Genomic DNA, 22,674 nt, shown 5'->3' on the forward strand with positions numbered 1-22,674 from the left:
CACATAGATAAGCTTCACCTAGATAAAAGTGTTTGTGGTGTATTGCGGTTTTAGTATTTACAAAACAGATTGATTACATTGTTACATGTTATTTGAGAGGATTGAATCCATGCAAGTTTCTTTTACGAATCCTTCTCCATCAATCCCCTCTCTGATGGAATTTCTTGAAATCAAAAATGTTCTATTAAAACAGATGCCAACTTTAGCACATCTCAATTTCTTCTTCAACTCTTTCATTGGCTTTCTTCTCCTTCTTGCATTGTAACCCTCTCATTCTTTTATAAAAAATCTCCTTTTAATTCTTCTAGCTGTATTTCTTCAAATTTTCTTTTCTTACTTACCCCTTTCATTCACTTCATATATGCCTTTCTTCCTTTACAACACTTATGCCAACACATTATTGCTAAAACTAATAAGGTTATTCCCATTATGGGTAGTATTATGTCACCTAAAATACCTATTCTTAAATTAGAAAACCAACTACCTATGTTGGAAAAACTATTTGCAAATTTATTCCATACATTTTCAACTTCCAGTGGTTTCAACTCTTCTTCCAATTTGGTAATATTCTTAATATATTTCCCAATTTCAACACTTTTATTTGGAATATACGTGCAACAATGTTGCATTTTCAATACCGTACAGACTCCACCCTCTTTTGCCAATAATATGTCAAGGGCAAGTCGATTTTGCATAATCATAGACCTGACCGCAACTAATTCAGTGTTGATGAGCAGAAATACTCCAGCAGTGTCAGTAGATAACCGATCAACTACTGTAGACAACTGGCAAATTTTCCGTGAATTCAGAAGAACTCCCACTGAAGGTATCAATGCACCAAAAATTTACTTACTATTTCTGAAAAACAAGCTCTTTTTATACGTGTTAGTCCATTTGCGTCTTCATTGTTTCCAGTGATTCTTTTTACATGATAAAACCTTTGGGAATACTATTCCGAAATAGCAACTCCCATACCAATGGTCTGGCAGCCTAAAGTAGGCTTTATTGCCACACACATAATACATTCCAGGAAATACTGGAACAGTTCCTCCTTTTAGTCCCCATCCCCCGATATTATGCCCACATTCCCTGGAACTAATACACACATTGTTATATTCTGTTTTTAACCTATGGAGACAGATTTTCCCTTTCTTTTCAAAATCTAAAGACATGGCAGCATGAGTTTTGCCACTTGCAAAATGCTCTTCTCCTCAGCCCATTTCGCTATCTGAGGTTTAGGTTCAGAGGCTCTTCGTTGGAAATCCTGTCTTCTTTGTTCTACTAAATTAAAAAATATTTTCTCTTCTTCATGCAATTTACAGGTTAAATTGTTATTATGTGCTTCAGCTATATCTATTGCTTTCATGGTTAAGAAATATTCACCCATAAATTCAGAATCCTTCGTACTAAGGACAGGGTTCATGCTTTTTCACATAGGAACCTCAGAAAAAATCACATCTATGTTAGTATATTAATATTGCAATTTTCCAGTTTTATAAAATAAACTTTCTAAAAAAACTACAAGATATACCATAGGTTATGGGCAAATGATGATAAGTCACTTCCTCTGCTACAGATGCAGGTAATTTCATGCAAATAACAATCACTAACTTCCATAGTTTCTACATATTGTACTAATAAGTTTGTGAAAACGTTTAAATCAGTGCCATTTTTATTTACAGTGTGATGTAAATCTGACTCATCTGGTGCTTCTTATTCTACCCTATCTCCTTTGATAGTAGCTACTTTTTCATGTGTGTTAGTGGTATTCTGTACACTCTTGACCATTAAATAAGGTATGGCCACGGCTAATATCAACCATGTTATGAGTATTAAAAATATACTACATATACACATTCTGCAACATTTCTTAAAACAATTCGGTTTTCCAGCAGCTCTAGTGTCAGCCATTCTCAAAAGGGGAAGAAGATTTTCTCTTCTTTATTCAGGTGGTTTAAACTTCGCAACAGAGTTATAAAGGGGAAATTTGTTCAAGGTGGTCTCACTTCTTTGTCAATTTGCTCTGCATTAAAATTTTCAATTTCCTCTTCGATTATCTCTAAATTCTCAAAATATTCGAGAATTACATATGTCCATTCAGGACCTTTGAATTTGTTATTTACAAATTTCGCTCTGGGGCTTCTTCGTTTAGAACCTACAGCTGCTTGCCCAGACCAACCGGATATTTCGTCTACCTGCTCTGGTTCTTCGGGTATTGTCTTGAGGTGATACTTCAATCTTTTGATAACACCTGGCCTATTATCACCCTTTCTGATTCGTTTAGCTTGCACTGCACTTGTACCTTCTTCAGATGTTCTTTTGTTTTTCTGTCCTCAGATTCTTTTTCTGTCTGATCTTGTGTAGGGCTTACTGATTCATTACTTCCTTCCTGACTATGTTCTCTTTCACTAGTCTGACTTAGTTCAGGTAAAAATTTTAAAATCGCTTTTTCTGTATCTGTCTGAATTTCTGTAACTTCCCTTATTGGCTCTTGCTCAATTTCCTTTGAATCTTTGTCGTCATTTATCTGTTTACTTGCTTTAGATTCTCTCTGTTCTTCCCCAAACTCAAGTTCTATAAATTTGGTTTCTTCTGCTGGGGTAACTGGTACCTTCCCTACCTGGTTCTGCTCAGGTTTATAATCTAATTTATCTTCAGTTTTTTTAGCACTATCCTCTCTGTCTATCTGGTCCTCACTCTGTTCCTGACTAATTTGTCTAGCTTGACTTCTGGTTCTTACAATTATCTCTGGTATGTCTACTACAGGTATCCAATCATCCTGACTGGTGCTTGGTTGTTCTTCATCAGCTACTTCAGGACTTGCTTGGTTGTTCTTCGTCAGCTACTTCAGGACCTATTGCTTGAGATCCTTCAGCTGTGTAACCTTCAGCCCCCTCAACCACCTGAGTTAGTTGAAGTTCCTCCTCGTCAGGTGTTGGTACTCTTTTAGTGTGGCTTGCATGAATCCAATTAGGCAAGCCTGCACATTTTACAGCTGTTGTTGTGACTAATATAACCTGGTGTGGTGTCTCCCACCTTGGTGCTAGGCAAGTCTCTCGTGTGTGATTCTTCACTACAACCTAGTCACCAGGATTCAGATCATGCGCTTGAATCGGCTGCCTGACGTCTGCGTCCTCTCCAACCTGGTGAGAGATAGAACGCACTTGGTCAGCCAATTCTTTGCAATACTCCAGTACCAAATCATAAGTTAGTTTCAACAACTTGTGTCCTGGTATGCATGCCTGCCTCATTGCTCTTTCCCTGATGATTTCATGGGGACTCAATCCAGTATTTTTGTCTGGAATACTTCTGAGTCCCATCAGAACAAGAGGTAGGGCATCAGGCCAGTCTAATGGAGTCGATGCACACACTTTCCCCAAACTTGACTTAATTGTGCCATTTAATTGTTCTACCACTCCAGATGCCTCTGGGCGGTATGCGCAGTGCAACTTCTGTTCAATTTGAAATGCTTCACAAATTAATTAAATTATTTCACCCTCTATCTGATTCAATAGTTACTGGAAACCCGAACAGAGGAATGAGCTCTCTCAATAGAAGTCTGGCTACGGTTAAACTGTCTTTTCTCTTGGTGGGGTATGCCTCCACCAATTTTGAAAATAAACATATGATGACAAGTACATATTTTAATCCTCGACAAGCAGGTAACTGAATGAAGTCAATTTGAAGACTTATGAATGGTCCTTCAGCCTTTCCAATTTTGCCCATATAGACTATTGTTCTCTTGCCTGGAGTCATTTGCTGACATGTCAAACATCTTATGTAAATGCCTTTCAGCCGTATTTCTAAACCTTGGGTTAAACCAATCCTGCCTGAAAAGTCTAATCATTGCATCTCGGCCTATCTGAGTGTCTCCGTGATACATTCTAGCCATAGGTGCAAGCATGCTGTCTGGCAACACAGGCCTATCATCTTCATTCCTTTGTGTAAAACCAATTTTCACCCACTCCTCTTTCTCTTTTGTTTCTGCTTCATTTTGTAGATCTTTCACTTCTTTCCATGTTTCTAATCCTGACAATAGCATAAGTTGGCAGCTGTTTTGACAATTTGAAATGTTTCTGTTTACTTCCATTCGATATCTGACACAATGTTGGGCGACCTGGTCAGCGTACCGATTGCCTGAAGTCACACGATCATTTCCTGACTGGTGTGTGACACACTTAACCACTGCAACTTCTTTTGGTAATTGTATTGCTTCAAGCAATTCTTTGACAAATTTTCCATTTTTAATGGGAGACCCTGAAGAAGTCAGAAAGTCTTGCTGCATCCAAAGCTGGGCAAAGTCATGCACAACCCCGTAACCATACTGACTGTCAGTGTAAATGGTTACTCTCCAATTTTTCCCCTTTTTGCAGGCTTTTATTAGAGCAATCAATTTGGCTATTTATGCAGACCTGACTCCTGGTAAATTGGATGCTTCGACTATTTCAGCCAATGTACACACAGCATAAGCAGCACGTAATCCTCCCTCCTCATGGTGCATTCATGAACCATCTACAAAGAATTCATGCTCAGCATCTTTTAATGGCTCATCTTGATTGTCTGGACGTGGTTTTGTACTAAGTTCTGTTACATTAAGACAGTCATGTTCTGGGTCATCTTTTACTTCCTCATTGTATGGATCTGGTAACAGAGTGGCTGGATTAAGTACAGTACATCGAACAATGGTCACATTTTCTGCACCTAAAATGATCCTTTCATACTTGGTTAATCTACTTGGTGTAAGGTACTGTGTACGAGTTCGTGTCAAGAGAATTACAACTGCATGGGGGACATATACCTTTACAGGGTGTCCCATCACAATTGTCTCACTTTGCTCCAGACTCACACAGGTTGCTGCCACAGCTTCTTGGCAAAGCGGATGCTACAGGATCTAAGGTAGCAGAAACGTATGCCACTGGGCGTCGCATCAGGCCATGAATCTGAGTTAAAACTGAGAGGGCACAATTATCTCTCTCACAACAAAATAACGCAAAATCTTTTGAATAGTCGGGCATACCTAAAGCAGGGGCTTCACATAAACAATCTCGTAATTTCAGAAAGGATTTCGTACTCTCATCGTCCCATTTTATCTGTTCTTTTGCTCGTTTCTTTGTCATTTGTATCAAAGGTTTCGCCAGCATGGAGAACCCTATAATCCACTGTCTACAATACCCAACTAGCCCTAGGAACATACTTATTTTCTTCTGGGTTTGTGGCAACTTCATTTGTTTTATTATTTTTATTCTTTCTGAGGTCACTCTCCTTTCTCCACGTTCTACCTGGTGTCCCAGATATTTCACTTCTTTTGTGCAAAACTGTAGCTTCTCAGGGGACACTTTATGTCCACCTTTGGCTAAATGGTTCAGCAAAGCTATGGAATCTGTCACACAGTCACTTTTTGTTTTTGAAGCGAATAAAAGATCATCAATATACTGTATGAGGACAGAGTCCTTAGTCATTACCAAAGTCTCAAGACATTTTGTCAAAATCTGATTGAAAATTGATGGACTTTCTGTGTACCCTTGAGGGACACGATTCCAAGCATAAACACGATCATCAAATATAAAATAAAATAAAAACTGGCTATCTGGATGCAATGGGAACGGGAAAAAAGCATGACATAAATCAATCACGATATATCACCTCGCATTCCATGGTATTTGGTACAGAATCACTGCAGGGTTTGGCACCACTGGGTTAACAGGGTACAACAATCTTATTAATCTTTCGTAAATCTTGAACTACCCAATATTTGCCATTTGGTTTCCTAATGCCAATTATAGGTGAGTTACGGGGACTACTTAAAATCTCTTTTAATATGCCTTGCTCAACCATTCTGTTTATTTCTGCTGCAACACCCATTTTGACTTCAGGACTCATTTTGTATTGCCGGGTGTTTGGGAAAACCGCACCTTCCTTTACGGTTAGCTTTACAGGGTCTACATCTGTCATTAATCCTACTTCTTTTCCAGTAAAATCCCACACATCTGGATTTCCTGTAAATTTTACTTCTTCTGTCAAGTCATCCTGGGTGTTAGACCTGACATCCTTGGCGTGGGTTTTTCCCCTATCTTTTGCCTCTGCTACCTGGATTTTTGATGCTGTGCTGAATTTCGTTTTTGCTGGTTTAGATGCTTTAGACACTCTGCCACTGCTAATCAGTGCCAGAGTGTAAGTGCTCCCTGTGTAAAATATCATATTGATTGGATATACCTGATTGGCATATTTGTATCACCATGAAGTCCCTAGTAAATTGCACTGTGTGTGCCAGGGCTGGTGATGACAGATGCTACTAGTGGGCCTGCAGCGCTGATTGCGCCACCCACATGAGTAGCCCTAAAATGGTGTCTCAGGCCTGCCACCGCAGGCCTGCCTGCAGTCCCTGGACTGCCATGTCCTCCTGGCCAGTGTCCACACTGGCCGGGCCTAACCCTTCCCTTTTTGTGCACATTAATCATCCCTATGGAAGGCCCAAGGCACCCCCCTGGGCAGGGTGCAGTGTATGTAAAAGGTAGAGCATGTAGTAGTGCAGGTACCATGCTCTGGTAGTGAACAGCGGCCATGTTGTGTGTTCACTGCTGCAAGGTTATCTTGCTCCAAAGGCTAACATGGGGGGGGGGGGGCTGGGGCCAATGGCCATCAGCCCATCTTCTCATAGGAACAAGATAAGACATGAGTGTTTGATATCCCTGAGCTCAGCATTTAATAACACATCTTTTAGGAGAGGTTGTTTTTAAATCCTGAGTTGGAGAACAGTACTTTTTAGAGAGTAGCTGTTCTCTTGTCTGACCCTTCTGTGTGCCTGGGCATGCTTGTGGATTGACTGTCTGGTTTGAGCGTGACAGGGGCTGGGGAGCCCCCAGGAGGTTGGATGAGTCAGCCCTTTGCTGAATGACTGCATTTGCAAGTAGAGTGGAGGGAGGAGATAGCACCTGGGAGTGAATAGGGCTGTGCCTGCCTGCCACACTGCTGGCTCCGCCTCCTGCTGGGCGGCTGACGACTCTGCCCCTCACTCTGAAAGGAAAGAAGAAGCCAGGAAAACAAAGTGCTCCAGCAACACCTAGAACTGGATCAGACCGGGCTCAGGACCCACTTGCACAAAGACTTCAAAGACTTTGAGGGGTATAAGTAAAGGATCTCTGACAACAGAAGTTTAGATTCTACCATCAAGAGGAACCTCTGCCAGAAGAAGGACTGCGGAAGAACTGAAGAAAGATTGCCTTGCTGTGTGCTCCAAAGGGCTGACCTGTTCTGCTGTTCAACTGAAGGAGAGAAGAAGGGCTTGCTGTGTGCTGTGCCCCTGCCTACTTGTATCTACCAAGACTTTGCTGTGTGCTGTGTCTTTGACTGAATCTCCAAGGGCCTGAGAAGAGCTGGCCTCCTGTCCTGGAACCCAGGGTTAAAAGGTTCCCAAGAAACTGAACTAAGCTATCAAGACCGTGCTGTACCTGCCTGGACCGTGAATTTGTCAGCAGCTGCTAAGAATCCCGATCGGTGTGCTCATCGACACACGGCTTTTGCGAGGGTCGGAGGACTGTGTGGCCTCCCCTCGTGAATTCTGCCTTAGACCATCAACGGGGACCCTGAGGGCGGCCTAGCCGTGGCCAGCACCCTCCAACCCCTGTTGCCGTGAAGGTTTTTCGCTGCCAGAGGGCCGCACATCGCCCTGCAAACTTGCCGTACCTTGCCGGCGCTTCCAAGGCGAAGATCGAGCACGCTGTCCTCTCATTGGTCGAGAGGATCGAGCCCCCCTCACTAACGCCGTGCTGGGATTGGCCAGCGTCATCGGAACATCCCGGGAAGCCGCTGCCCTCTTATTGGTTGAGAGGATCGAGCCCCCTCGCTGAAGCCGCGCTGGGATTGGCCAGCGTCACCGGGACATCCCGAGAAGCCGGCAGAGTGGTGCCCGAGTCATCTGTGTGACCCGTCTTTGTCGAGGGAGCAGCGAGTGTATTCAGCGTGCCCCCGGCCTGTGAACCAAGGAAGAGAAGTGCCGCACTGCCTCCCCGCCGCTCGTTGGATTGTCAAGAGCGGGCGGAAGAGCGGACGTGATCGGCCGGGGCTGTTTTGGACGATTCTGCCCATGCTGAGGATGCAGTGTAAAGCGCAACGGTGAGAAAGGCTGACTGGGTCACACAGCCCTGCTGTGATACCCCTGTGATAGCGAGTAGAGACTTGAGACTGTTTTTTAAAGTAGAAGAAACTTCCTAGTAACCAAGTGCAACCATTAAGCTCATGTGCAATTATCCTGTAAGTGATCGTCTTTCTCTCCTGCTACACTAGATAAAGATATATTTTTATATACATACCTGTGTGGTCTACCTTTGTGGTGTACTGGGGGGGTCATTGTGGGGATTGAGTGCAAATACCTAGCACATTGCCTTGGGGATAAGCCTGTCTGCTCGTGCCAAGCTACCTAGAGGGTGAGCAGGGGTTGTCCACAGTGTGTGTCCCTGTACCCTGACTAGAAGCAAGGGTCCCTATTTGGTCTCAGGTAATTACCTCTGCCAACTAGAGACCCCCAGATCTAACACTGGGTTATTAATGTATGCAACTCATTTACTTCTGCTCCTTGCTTAGCTAGCATGATTTTGTACATTCCGTCTTCATCTGGGGTTTGAATGGCAACACCATTCGGTGTGCAGAATATGGTGCAATTCATTTTGCACAACACATCTCTTCCTAATAAATTCACGGGACGAGTCATACACTACAAACTTGTGCAACTCTTTGAAGTTTCCAATGCATACTTCCATTGGCTTTGTAATAGGGGTCCTAATTTGTTTGTTGGAAACGCCCACTACTTGAATCGCTTCTCCCGAGAGGGGTAGATTTGGAATGTCTGCTGTTCTCACAGTAGAACGGGTAGCGCCAGTGTCCAACAAAAAGGTAATGTCATTTCCCTCTACCTTCCGGTCGATATACGGACCTGACTGGTCTACTGGTAAGGATGCACCAAGTATGCAATCCTCACCCCCCCCTCTCAGGCACCGTCATTGATCTTGGTTTTCGAAATATGAATCCTGCAAAAGAAACTGTGATGTTAGGTAATTTTTCTTACCACTTCCGTCTTGAAATCCAGTGTCCGTACTGTACTTGGCTTGACTCACAATGTTTGGCGTAGGGGCAGGTGGCAATTGATTCTGCAAGTTTACAACCTGTTGTGGTTGACTCATTATCACCTCATTCTGCGTCTGTGGATTTAAATTTGGATTTGGGCTATTATTATTATTTCGTATATTCTTACACTCGTTCTTCCAATGCCCCAATTTTCCGCACCCATGACAACGGAATTTCTTTTTTTCCTCTTCCCTACTTAATCGCCCTTTTGGTTATCCCCCATTATTTTTGCCATTTCCTTGCCCTTTTCCTGATTTCCCTGCCATGTTATTTAACTGAATTTCTTGCTGTTCTGCCAATTTGACTTGAGCCTACATTACCTTTTCTTCTAAAATGTTTCGTCTATTATCAATTTCATCTCCACAGTACTTTGCATATTTTAAAATTTCGTCTATTGGCTTTGCTTGCCAACACAAATTATGATCCTTAATCATTTCTGAAATTTCCTTCTTTAATCCATTTACAAATCGATATACAAAATGAGTCACATCCGTATTTTCAATGCTTTCCACCCCACTATACTGTTTGAACACCTGTAGAAGGCGCTCATAATATGTATGGACTGATTCATCTTTTTCTTGAGTTGTTCTATCTATCTTTACCCAATCTGTCTCCTTTGGGGGAATTTTCCCTTTCAAGAAGGTTATGACCTGGTTATATTTTCTCATTACTTCTTCAGACAGTGCTCCCATCTTCTTGTCTCTCGGGTACTCATCATTTGGCCAATCAACCGTAATTTTACACTCAGCCCACAAATCAGCTGGTACCACTATGTCAAACAAACCATCCAAATCTTTCAACAAAACTTTCAAAACCTTCACAAACCTTTTGACTTGTCTATACCGTTCCACAGGCTTCTCCCTCAGTTTTGGGAAATCATTTGTAAATGACAAAATATCCTGTCTAGTCCATGGGACATGTACATAACCTCCCCCTGGAACTTCTCTCATTGGGTACAACTCTTCTGCCTTTTCTGTTTCTTTCAATAAATACTCTGATGTTACTCGAGTGGCCTGTGCTTCTTCCTTTTTCTTTGTCCACCTTGCTTTCCATCTGTCTTGCCAAATTCATTAATTTTTCATGAAATATTTTTGAATTTCGAGTTATACTTCTACAAATGAACAGCAATTCTTCCTCATTGAAGGTATTCGACCTTTCCAACCCTTCATTTCCTGTTATCATCTCTTCCAATTCTACTCTTAGTTTGAAAACATCTAGTATTTTTGGTGGTGGATCGGGCTTTTCTATGTCTCTTGTCCATCTTTCTAACTCTTCTGGTGTTATTAGAGTGGCACTCTTTGCTCCAGTGGATGTCTCAATTCGCACCTCTTTTGAACTACCTGGTGTGACTCTTCTGGGTGTGCATTCATTTGCCCTCTTATTGGCAAGTCCATTAAGGAAATTACTGGCTCACAATCACTAGCTTGGTCGCCAACTATTATTTTTCTTTTTCCCGGTTCTATGATTGGTGTAGTCATGACGGGAGTTTTAGGACAGTTTGATTTATCTCCATACAACGGGACAACAGGACCTATAGTTACAGGTATAGTTAGAGCTTCCGGATTAGCATGTAACTGTGTTATCTTCTGTATTAATTCTTCTCTATTTTTATTTATTGCCTCTCTTTCTTTTTCTTGGAGTACCCCTTTCATTGTTCCATCATGTACTACTTGTGGCAACAAGGGTGTCTCTAGGAGTGGAGCACTCGGGGTAATTCTATTTGACCCTTCCTGATATGGCGGAGGACTTTTCATTAATATCTCATCTAAATAATCTTCATCAGAGTCACCTCCACTTGTCATTAACTGTTTTTTATTATCTGGACTTTTACTTCCTGTCGGTTCATCAGCCATTAATACAGGATATTACCCCTCTGTTAACATGGCTTGTTTCCATTGTTTCATTTGTTTATCTCAAGTTTCACGTGGAAATTTTGGGTAGAAATTACTCAAATTCCTGTTACACCTTGGTCTATCTCGTTCAAATGCCTCAGTTTCTCATTCTTTTAATGCCTCATACTGGGTCAATCTAGGTCTGGGTTCTAATACATTCATTCTTGTACGCAGATTATGCAAAATTCTCCAATTAAATGTTCTGTATTCTGGGAAAGCCAAAATTCCATCATCCTTTGTATATTCGATCCAATTTTCTAACCATACAGAATTATGATAACCTCTCTCTACCATCATGTAGGATGCAAGAGTTTTCGGAGGAGGAATGAGAATTCCTTCTCTAGTTTTAACAGGCTTATCTTTATTGAAATAATTCTTTATTTTCTGCATAAATGACATTTTTCTTTTCTCACCATACATTTTCTGTGATCTTCCTCTTAAATATTGCTGGTAAACAAACCCTAAATAGTTTTCATCTGGTCAACTCGCAGTTAATGTGGGATCGTACATACACAATCCTTTGTCTATTATTATCCTTGGGACTTCTATGTTTATAGTTACTCAATTTTTCCTCCAATACTAGCGTGTCTCTTATTTTCGTATCCAATCAGACTCTTACTTTATTCTGTGCGTTTAGCCAATACTAGCGTGGCTTTTAAGTGACGTCAGTATCACTCCTTTCTACTGACCTCTCCTTTACAAACCTTGCGTAAGTCACACACCCGCTGTCCTACCAATCCCAACGCGGCTCTTTGTGACATCAGTGCAGCACCCGCAACTGACCCCTCCTTTTACAAGGTAATGCGTAACTTAAATTTCTCAGTATTTTATACATATCTTGCATAAATCAACAACATAAAACATTCGCTACTGTGTCAGATTCTCTAAATTCCAAAGAATAGTCAGTTTTCTTTCACTGCGAGTAAAAACTTTCCGCCTACTCTTCACAAACTAAGAGTAAAACCTTTCCGCTTACTCTTCACTCAAGCATCAGAGAACCTGCTACTCCTTCGGTATTACCCTTTCTAGGTGATATAAGACCAACATTTCACCAATGACCTCTTTAGCTACCAATTACTCTCACTTACATACAGAAAATAATCCCTAAAACAGTGCTTCTAGTTTTACCTAACTTTCTGCACTTTCTTGAATCCTGACAAGTAACCTCACTGCAGTATGCTTTCCATTCACCATCCGCTAGTCAATATTCCCGGGGACTTCAGACAACATGAATAACGATGACGACAACAACAAATGTTAATGCATATATCATTAATTTCAATTACAATATTTCCTACCTAACTAACTAGAACGTAACCATGCCTCTGCTACCAAGCAAAACTGATGGAGCGTGGGTCACCAGCTCTGGTCACACATACACCTAATACGCACCTGGGCCCAAACCACATTCATACAGTAAGCTAGTGAAATCCCGCTGGCATCTATTTTGAGTAATGATACCTGTAATTTTGTTATTCACCTTTACCAAGTCTTACCAATTCGATAACATTTATTTCATTTCCTCGACGAATCAGGTTGCTAAGCTAGTTTAAGGTAGAATGACTTTTACCTCTTTACTCTGAATAACCACAGACTCAAGAAGTTTTGAAAACCTTTATCTAAATTAATTTGTGAGTCAAGATTCAATTACAGTAACCACCTTCACATCAAGAGGCAAAATACACCAATTAATTCATAGCAAATAAAAATTATCAATGATAACGGTACCTGGAAGGAAGAAAGGGGAAAAGGACAGCATAGACATAAAGGACAGATTTTCTAATTATATTTACCTATTGGTCAAGATGAACCCAACTCCGTAATGGGGCGCCAGAATAGAATCTCCAAAGCAGGTCACAGGTAGAAGAAACAGGCAGATTCAGATCTGGAAGGATATCTTCGTCTAAAGTACAACGCCAGCATTGCACCCCTCTCTGACACTACTCTCCTCGGGTGTCCCTATTCCGCAATCTCTCTAGATAAATAGACTCATCGATCAGTATTTCAAACTCTCGGACAGAGTTTCTGGCAGCAGCAGGGTCTAAGACCGTGTCTCGGACAAGAACTGGAGCAGCAAACGCATTGGGTCAGTGACGAGTCGGAATGACAGATCTGACAAGTTGGACACATTTTCGAGCTATCTTACCTCAATTATACTGTTCTTGATTTGTGTACCCCAAGTATCAATTCTTATGTCTTCCCTTATTCTGATTGGTTGGGATGATGAGGTGAGTTCATCACACCACTTAAAATTTACCATTTCTCTATGAACCATTGTCTAAGTGCCCCCCCTTAATTTTCTTTTCCCATAGCTTTATTCCCACGCGCATTTCACATTACTCAGTAAATTAAAAATGTTATTCAACATTGTTGCATTCGCTGGGGTCATCAGTGCGACTTTCCCAGGCTTCTTCATTCAAGGTGACCTTGGCTGAGTGACATGGGTGCTCTCATTGTTTTCAGCCAATCTTTATGAGCATGCGCGTAGTAGGGATTCCAGTCACCCTCCGAGGCCCAAATAAGAACTAATAATAAAGTCAGAAAAAGGCATGTTAGAACACAGAAACAAATGATTTCACTGTATACCATTTATCTCTACTCTATCCCCATTTACTTATTTAAATCTTTTGCATTAGTGTTTAATACAACTTACGAGATTTAGTTTATCATCAGCAGATGCATTAGCGTGTGAGTTCAAAGTGGCCATTTTTAGTGCCATTGCGCAGCTGCAAAAGTTTCCCACCAAAAGCGACAGTCGTACTATGTAGATGCAGTAGACGCATGCGCAATAGAAATCCCGCATTTTGTCAGCCAATATAGGACACTCATGTTACGGGTTAGTAATTAACATGGACAAGCTTCCCCTAGATAAAAGTGTTTGTGGTGTATTGCGGTTTTAGTATTTACAAAACAGATTGATTACATTGTTGCATGTTATTTGAGAGAATTGAATCCAAGCAAGTTTCTTTTACGAATCCTTGCTCTATCAGGGGCTCTGTGTTCAGTTGGCATCTGGTGGTTGGCGTGGAGCTTCTCTGCCTGCATGGTCTTGATAGAGTGCCACGTTATTCTGAAATTTGTTGGGGTGCATCATATTCACTGTTAGTCCTCACTCACATATTAATCGAAGTAGTATTAAGATGTGACGTAGAAATGTATTACTAGAATTGTTTAACATAGGTGTGAATAGAATTGTAACCATGTTTTTATGAAGAGTTATGTGGTGGATCATTGCAAATGTAGGTTTTAGTAAACGCATAATGTTTGGTTTTATGTAATGCAATGTATTAGTTGAAACGTGTACCATATTAAAGTTGCACGTGTAGTTTGCTTATTCACGCATAAAGAGTAATGAAATTAATGCTTATAGTGTGATTTTAGAAGTGTGTGTAAACAGTGTGTTCTTAGGAGTGTGTTTAAATTGTGTGTAAAGGCCTGATCACATATACGTTTAAAGAGAAAGGCCTGTTAATTTCTTATGTTAGCTTAATGTTGTAGGCCGAAAATGATTTCCCTTGGAAAAGGCTTTGGGTTTCAGGAGGATGGAAAATCTTAGAGAAGTGAAAAGTTTTTCGTTTCCATGTTTCTGTTGCAGGTGCAAGGACATTTAGCTCGTTAGAGAGACTAGGTCTTTGTTTTGGGAGTTAGGATGGTACAAGAAGCCAACAGGGGAGTACATTGGAATTTACGGATGATACTTTCAGCGGAGAAGGTGCCTGGGATCCAAGGTCAAGCTAACCGTCGTTGGATGGGATACAAGTTTCACCGGAAATGTACTGGAACAAGACCTGGCTGAAGAGGTGTGCCGAAGGGCGTGTTCTATGTTTTTGGGATTTTGTATTAGGGACAGTGCCCCGAGGGTGGAGCAGTTGAGGTTTAGGTGGGGAGCTAGAAGGAGCATCTTAGAACGAGCTCTGACTAAGTGAATGTACTTCTAATGAAGTCTTCACTTCTGACACCTTTTTACTCTCTTGCCTGGGAGGGAAATGCTAAGTAGGGATGCCACTTTAGAGATAGTATAGGGATAGATTAACCGTTTTTCTTTTTAGCTAATGACTTCTAATGTAGAGCATGGTCTAATCTTCGCACTTCTGATGCTTTTGGAACTGATTATTCTTCTTATTCTTAGTTTAATGAGACTCTTGCGTAGAATTTCCTTTCTATTAGTGCCCATTTACTTTCTTCACCTTATATTGAGGTGCTTGTATGTGCAGTTATTTTTGGTTGTAATAAAATCCTAAAAATTTAGATTTGGAGTCAGTGGTCCTTTGAACCTGAGATTTGATCCTGTTGATTATGTACTAAGAATTTAATTTCTTCCCCTCTACACTATTTAGCAGATAGAAAGATCCTGGTGACCTGAGAAGATTCTTGGTGATGGTAAGGTAGACAAGAATCTGGCGTCATCAGTCTGTGCACAATAAACTTGGATGAACTTGGATTAACACAGCGTCGAGGTGATTTGTGTTCCACAAATTTGGGGACGGGTTGCCAACAGCAAACCCCAGACCATAAACTCATTTTGAAGAGCAGAGGATGGATGCCTTTGCTCGATGCCACCAGTTTTCTTTGCCCAGGTGGAAGCGCCTTCAACAGTAATCACCAGAAAATCTTTAGACTGACACCAATTTGACACTGATAATTAACTTATATACTGTAGCCAATAAATCAACATGGGGGCGCCCCTCCTCAGCTGACCACCTGGCACGAGAAATCTCTGCTAGCACACTGTGTGACATTCTATAAGGCTTGTGCACCCAGATATCCCTTCTTTGCACTTGATAATATCAGTGATAATAAGATCAAAATTTCAGTTCTTTCTCCTCAATGAGGAATATTGCAAGGAGACACACTGATTAATTAAGCTTTGTTTGCTTAAAAACAAGAGAACTTGGCTATATCAACAAACAAAACGCTTCTTCAAGACAGTATCACACTGCCACCTTCTGTCATAAGTGCACATTACAATCTACATTCAAATATCCAGTACAACACATGGAGAATCAAGGGATTATACACCCATCAAGCTTCTTGTAAAAATTCCAGACCACCCCCTACAGAACGGAAAGACTGGATAGACACATTCAAAATGTATTTAGTACACTTAGATGGACAAGACTTTAACCCCAAAAGGAAAAATAAACTTTTGATCGGTGCTTTGAACAAAGAAGGACAACACTTCTTCCCATATCTACTGCTGGCATTATTAGATCAACAAAGACAACCTATCCAAGATCTGTGTAAGGAAGCAAAACAGTGCCTTGAGATCAGATTTGCATAGTCAGTGAACATCTCCATGCACAACACACATTTTATACACGTCAGGAGAGGAAGAATGAATCAGAAGAAGAATTTGTAGCTCGTCTGGGGAAAATTACCATCAAATGTTAATTTAGCAGTATGACTGATGAAGAAATAAAGGACCAATTGATAGTCCAATGCTCCTCCAAGAAAATTCAGGAAGGGCTCTGGGCTGCCAAGAATCCGACCTTTAAGAAAGTGATCAAATTACCAAAATCACCAAGGAATCCAGTGCATGTATGAAAGAGATGGAACTTAAAGATTCAATTAGAAAGCAAGAAGCAGCAACAACCACTGAGTTGGAGAAGACAGAAATCAGAACTTCAGCTGCACTGGATCTTCCATTACCAAACAAGAACAAACCAGTGGCGGAGCATACCAAGCTTAAAGGTTGTTCAGTGGTTGTGGAAGTGCTTCCCACAACTCTGACTCAAAAACATGCTTTGCACTGAAAAATAATGCTGAAAATATGGAAGAAAGGAACATTTTGCCAGGATGTGTAGAGCCAAGGACAAATCCAACATTGCGTCGAAGGAGTCTAAAGAAAGAAGCTTTAAGAGGTTATTGTGTGTGGGGGATGGGGAGGAGGAAATGGTAAACACATAGAACTCATGTTTGACTTAGGCTTAATGTTCACCTGAAGCCCAATGGGTGGTAACGTGAGGCAGCTCCGCACTGCATTCCAAAGATATCTTTTCAACAGTGTATCTAGGTGAGAATATAGATGTATTGGGGTATATGCGGACTAATATTGTTTTTCGTGGAATAGGAATAGGAGGTAAAATCTAAGTAGCTCCCTCTGGGCCTCCCATACTTCGGTAAATTCACCAATACGATCTCCACATCATAATTAACCCTTGTGGTGAGAATCAGGCTATGGTAGTGGAGGGCACTACTGTAGAGGAGATTGTAGAGAATGGCAAATATGTCTTTGAAAGTAATTTAGAGACCTGCAAAGGATATGTTCATAAAGACATCTAAAAGAATAATGCCAATCAGTTAGACATGAGCCCAGGAGCATACTGGTTGCTATCAGAGAGGAAATTTGAGGGATGCTGGAGGACAAGGTGATGGACAAGGTGACAGAACTAGTAGAATTCGCATAATGGGTTTCTCCTGTGCTAATTACTAAACACCTGATGGCAAGCTGAGGTTTAGCGTGGACCTCCACACCCTCAACCACAACATTGTAGTTGGCGGTTATCATTACCAAATATAGGGACGATGGTGCTACTGTTGAAGGTTGCAGAATTCTTTTTGAAACTTGATCTTTGTAGTGGAGACCACCAGGTCAAGTTGCAACCTGATTCTAAAAAACTGACTCCTTTTATAATAACTGAAGGTGTATTTCAGTTAAACTGCCTTCCCTTTCGTTTAGCTTTTGGTTGTATCTATATCCCAGCGAATTAATACAGAGATCGTCAAGAGTCAGAAACAAGTTGTCTTCTTCCAGGGTGAAATTTTGATCTTCAGTGATTCTGTTGAGGAACACAGTTTGATTCTGAAACCGATGTTGGACAAGATAGGAAAGTCAGGACTGACCTTGAGTAAGGCTAAATTTCAGTTCCTGAGGGAAGAGGTTGAATACCTGTGGTATAAGTTAGGTGTGCAAGGAGTTAAACCCAGCGTGGGTTTGGTATAGGCCATAAGGGGTGCCCCTGAACCATGAGACAAGGGGAAGTTGAGGTATTTTATGGACCTGTAGAATATTATGCGAAATGTGTCCAAAACATTTCAGAAAAAACAGAGCCTTCAAAGATTTTGTTGTAAAAGCGGGAAAACTTTGAGTTGATTCAGTACAGATCTTAACTTTAAAACTGTGTAGAATTAGATTGTGTGGAGAGATTTTAATGCCATTTGACATAAACTGCAATAGGATTGTCACTGTCAATGCCAGTGCATTGTGTTAAGAATATCAGAGTGTCAAAAATATCATTTTAAGTGCTGTTTTTAATTTTAAATATTGTATGCAATATGGTTTCTAATTGTTATTTGGTATGCAATTTATTGCAATTTGTTTTTTTCAATATGTATTTTTTTAATTTGTGTTTTTAATAAGATAATTTACATATGTACTTTTGCTCAACTTGTGAAGGATCTCCAAGGGCTTGGAAAACAGCTTGCCTCCTGCTGAAGTCTCAGGGACAACAGACTTCAACCACCAGCTCCCCAGAGTTCTCTGGAAGTGCCTGCTGCTGTTTTGGGCCTTCTGAGGGACGGCGTGTCGCAAGGAGCTGGAAGCACGACTCACGGAGAAGAAGATTGTCGCCGTCGCAGCCGCTGCCGTTGCATCACTGAAAAAGGGTGTCGCCGCTGTAGCTGTCGCATTGCACCGCATCACGAGAAGCGCCCCGCAACAACGAAGAAGCGTGTCGCCATCGGAGCCATCATAGCTGACGCATTGCACCGCATCACGAGGAGAGTCTCGCATCGAAGATGAAGCGTGTTGCCGTTGCAGCCACTGCCGTCGCATCTTGGATGACGCCACTGTAGCTGTCGCATTGCACCACATCAAGAAAAGCGCATCGCATCCACGGAGCAGCGTGCCGCCGTCGGAGCTGCTGCAGTCGCATCTCTGAACAAGGGTGTCACCGCTGTAACTGTCGCATCGAGTGGAAGCATCTCGCTTCGCTGGAGAAGAGTGTCGCCGCCAAAGCCGCTGTCGTCGCATCACTGGACAAGGGTGCCGCCGCTGTAGCTGACGCATCGAGCCGAGATCTCTCACAACATCAGAGAAATACGGAAGATCTTCACGTCTTTATTTCTTTGCACCAAACTTTCATTGCATCAACATCGTTGCAACACTTTTGTTGCCCTGCGTGTCGTATCTAAAGGTACATTGACTCAAAGTGTTGCATTTAAGAAGTAAAGAGAACTAAGCTAATTCTACCATCTTAAAGTAACAGTATTGTGGATTTTTGTCGTTTATGGTCTTGTGGTAAATCTATATAAAGAATACTTATTTTTGATATAAAACCTGTGTGGTGTCCATCTGTAGTGTTGCCACTTGATTACTGTATGTGTTCACAAATGCTTTACACACTGCCTCTGAGATAAGCCTGTCTGATCGTGCCAAGCTACCCAGGGGGTGAGCAGGGGGTTATCTAAAGTGTGTATCCCCCTTACCCTGACTAGAAGCAAGGGTCCCTATGTGGACAAAGGTACCTACCTCTGCCAACTAGAGACCTCCATTTCTAAGGCGAGTGTCCCTATTTGCCACACGTACATACCTGTGCCAACTAGAGACCCCCAAGTCTAACAATAATTAAAAATACATTATTATTAATAGTGTTAAAAAATTATTTTAAGTTTTAATGTTTAAATATGAATATATAGGCTTGTAGTTTTGGTTAGTGTGTTTTTAAAGTAAATGTAAGTTCATTTTATATATCCTACCTTTTGAGTGAGTATAGATTAATGTGTGTATATAAGATTTTTAGTTTGTAACATCTTGCATACAATGTTTTAGATTGTAGTGAAAATAGTAAATTTAATTCCTGTATTGTGTCCAAAATATTCCCCCCACATTAGCTTAGGTTGGAGCGGGAATAGTAAATGTCACCCTTTTAGTGTCCAACACCTTACCCAAATTGGTATAGATTAAAGAGGTAATAGTAAATGTCACCTCTTTAGTGTACAACACCTTCTTCAAATTGATATAGATTGGTGTGGGAAAAGTACATTTCATCCCTTTAGTGTCCAAAACATTTCCCAAATTGGTATGGATTGGAGTGCGAATAGTAAATGTATCCTTTAGTGTCCAACGCTTTTACCAAAATGTTTTAGATTGGAGTGGGAACAGTAAATGCTACCTCTTTAGTGTCCAACACTTTCCTCAATTGGTTTAAATTGGAGAGGAAATAGTAAACCGAGTGCTCCGTGGGCTGGTACTTTGTAATCTTGCTTGAGGTCCCCACGCGACTCCTGGTTATTCGACCTATGGGTCCTCCAGAAGATCATCTTGATTTCTACTTGGCTTCCCTGGTTCCTCAAGACGTGCCCTGACTCCTCATGGCTTGGTGAGTCCCCTGGACCTTGCTGGTCCACACCATAACCTGCTTAACTTTCCTGCGTGGGTTGCTGTTGCCATATTCCACAGGTTAAGGCTGTGATCAATCTTTTAGGAGTTTTCAGATCTGCTCCTACTCCCCATCAGACACCAGTAACTCTTTGAAACAGGTTGCCACAAATTTTGTTTAGCTCAGTTAGCCTCTCAACAACTACCTAACCAAGTAAGTAAAGCCTGTATTTAAACTAAAACCTATTAATAAATTAACTTCAAAATGTAACACAGCAATTCATCAACAAAAGACTATCCAACTTCTATCTCTTTACATGTACCTCATAAAAAGAAAACACCACAACTTCAAAAAGCGATAAGCAGCCAGAAAAAACACCCATTACAAACCAGCAACAATATATAACAAAGCAAGTCTACAAAAATTATTAAAAAATATAAACTCACCCCAATAGAGAGTAAAATAACCTTATTAGCTCAACCTCAACTACTAACAAATAAACATTCTGATGGGGAAGTGCTCTGTGCTATTCAGTCCATCGTCCCGCAGAAGGCAGCTGGCCCGGATGGTATCCCTGGTGATGTCCTTAAACTTGATCCATCCAGCTGGGGGAAGCTTCTTTCTACCCTAATTAATGCCATCACAAACGGCGCTCCGGTCCCCGAATCTTGGAAGGGGGCCGAGGTCGTTCCCATTTTCAAAAGGGGCGCTAGAGACGATCCAGCTAATTATCGCCCAATTAGTCTGATCGACTCATCTCAGAAGGTTACCGGGAAAGTGATTTTGGAGAGGATTTTAACCTGGGCGAATGACAACAATATCCTCTCAGACTATCAAGCAGGCTTTAGGGTCGGGACAGGCACCATAGAACAGGTCTTTAGACTGTTCCTCATTTACTGGGAGGTTGTCCTTCTCGGAAAGGGCAGCCTCTATCTTGCCTTCATAGACCTTAAAACAGCATTCGACCTTGTTCCCCGTGACACTCTTTGGCGTGTCTTGGCCAATATGAACATCTCCTCTTACTTGTTGGCACTGTTAATAAAACTTCATGAGGGAAATTATGCTCAAGTACGTTGGGGCCCACAAGGCCAGAAAACAGAGAGAATTCCAGTAAACAGGGGTGTCCGCCAGGGATGTGTTCTTGCTCCCACCCTTTTTTCACTTTATGTGAATGGTGTAGTGGACCATTTGATGAAAGTTCCCTCTGATGCACCATCCCTGGCGGGCGAACGTGTTCCAACTCTCCTGTTTGCTGATGATACTCTTCTGTTGTCCAAAACACCCATGGGTTTGCAAACTTTTCTTGATAGTTTCCAATCCTTCTGTAATGATAGAGGCCTTATCATAAACGCCACCAAAACAAAATATCTAATTTTGAATCCACCTAAAAAATTAGGGCGGCCCCCAGTTTTCAATGCAGTTACCCTTGAAAGGGTAAAAGAGTTCGATTATCTAGGTATCCGCATTACAGACACTATGCGCTGGTCATCTCATTTACAAAAGATGCTTCTAACCCATAAGAGGGTCACTGGTGCCCTTCTTAGAGAACATTGTTCCTCTACATCCAGGCCAATAGCCCCAGCTCTGGACATATATAAAGCAAAGGGCGTGAGTTCGGCACTCTATGGTGCTGAACTATGGGGCTCAAATAACATTGACGAGCTTGCTAAGTCCGATTCCACATGGAACTGATGGCACTTCCGCAGAGCACTCCTGTAGTGCCCTTATTAATCGATTTAGGGTGCCATGCGATGAAAGACTTGGCAAAAGTACGCCCCTTACTCCTCTGGGCCCGGCTTTGGCGGACTCCCGAACTAGCCAAGTATGCGGAGGGCTTATCTGAAATACTGTCTATGCCCTGTTGGTATAAAATCAAATGGCTGAAAGACGTAAAGACCCTGCTTTTCGACCTTGGCCTTAAAGACGCTTGGGTGAATAGAACCTCGCCCCCGAAAGCAGAGCTGAAGAAACTATATTGGAGTTGGGTTATTGCACAAATGAACTCTAGATCTCAAGTCGGTAGAAGCACCATTGAGTTTCTTATGCTCAAAGATGAAGTGCGCTACGAGCCTTACCTTGACACTATCCAGAAGTCGTATGACCGAGCCCTTTATTTTAAGTTTAGGGTCGGTATTCTCCCGGTGCGCGAGCTGACTGCTCGCTGGAAACCACCTTCCCAAACATCGCCATTCTGCCCTTTTTGTGAGACTAAAGTAGAGTCTATTGCACATCTTTTATTTGCATGTCCAGAATATAAAATCCCAAGATCCTATTGGCTCAAACCATTATGCAGAGACCTGGGTACACGTGACCATCTCATAGCTCTGCGCATCCTTAAATCA

This window comes from Triturus cristatus, chromosome 8 (assembly GCF_964204655.1).
Source record: "Triturus cristatus chromosome 8, aTriCri1.1, whole genome shotgun sequence".
Lineage (NCBI taxonomy): Eukaryota > Metazoa > Chordata > Amphibia > Caudata > Salamandridae > Triturus > Triturus cristatus.